Here is a 749-nt window from a genome sequence, read left to right on the forward strand (position 1 = left end):
CTCAGGCTGGTTTCGAACTCCTGAGCTCAAACAATCCGCCCGCCTCGGCCTCCCAGAGTGCTAGGATTACAGGTGTGAGCCACCACGCCCGGCCCACGCTTTTATTTTTGCTGAATAATTTGAGAGTAAGTTGCGACATGACATTTCACCTCTGAATCCTTTGTGGTTTTCTTAAGATTAAGGACATTCTCCTACATAGTCACAATGCCGTTATCACACTTAAGAAATTTAAGACTGATACAATAGTGTTAATTAATACATACGTACTTAATAATGGCTGTAATAGGTATTTTTTGGTTTTGATTTATGATCCAGTGAAGGATTTTGTGTTGCATTTTGTCATGTTGCCTCTTTAGACAGCTGCTTTTTAAGGGGTGGGGCGGGGGAGTCTCATTATGTTCCCTGGCTAGAGTGCAGTGGCGTGCTCATAGCTCACTGCAGCCTCAAACTCCTGGGCTCAAGCAGTCCTCCTGCTTCAGCCTCCCGAGTAGCTGGGGTTACAGGCATGCACCACACCCAGCTGATTTTTCTATTTTTAGGAGAGATGGGTTTTGCTCTTGCTCAGGCTGGTCTCAAACTCCTGCACTCAGGCAGTCCTCCCACCTCAGCCTTCCCAGAGTGCTAGGATTACAGACGTGAGCCACTACACCCAGCCAGCTTCTTTAGTATAGAACATTTTCCTGCCTTTTTTGTTTATTTGCTTGTTTTGCGTTTGTCTTCCATTACGTTGGCTTTTTTTTTTTTTTTTT

The 749-nt window shown here is 45.0% G+C and overlaps 1 protein-coding gene across 2 annotated transcripts in view; it reads left to right on the plus strand.

The window, feature by feature from the left end:
• The window catches only part of RBM25 (RNA binding motif protein 25), a 51,111-nt gene that overhangs the window by 15,950 nt on the left and 34,412 nt on the right, over nucleotides 1-749 (plus strand). The window lies entirely within an intron of this gene.

The sequence above is a fragment of the Propithecus coquereli genome, unplaced genomic scaffold (genome assembly GCF_000956105.1).
Source record: "Propithecus coquereli isolate 6110/MARCELLA unplaced genomic scaffold, Pcoq_1.0 Scaffold5, whole genome shotgun sequence".
Taxonomy (NCBI): domain Eukaryota; kingdom Metazoa; phylum Chordata; class Mammalia; order Primates; family Indriidae; genus Propithecus; species Propithecus coquereli.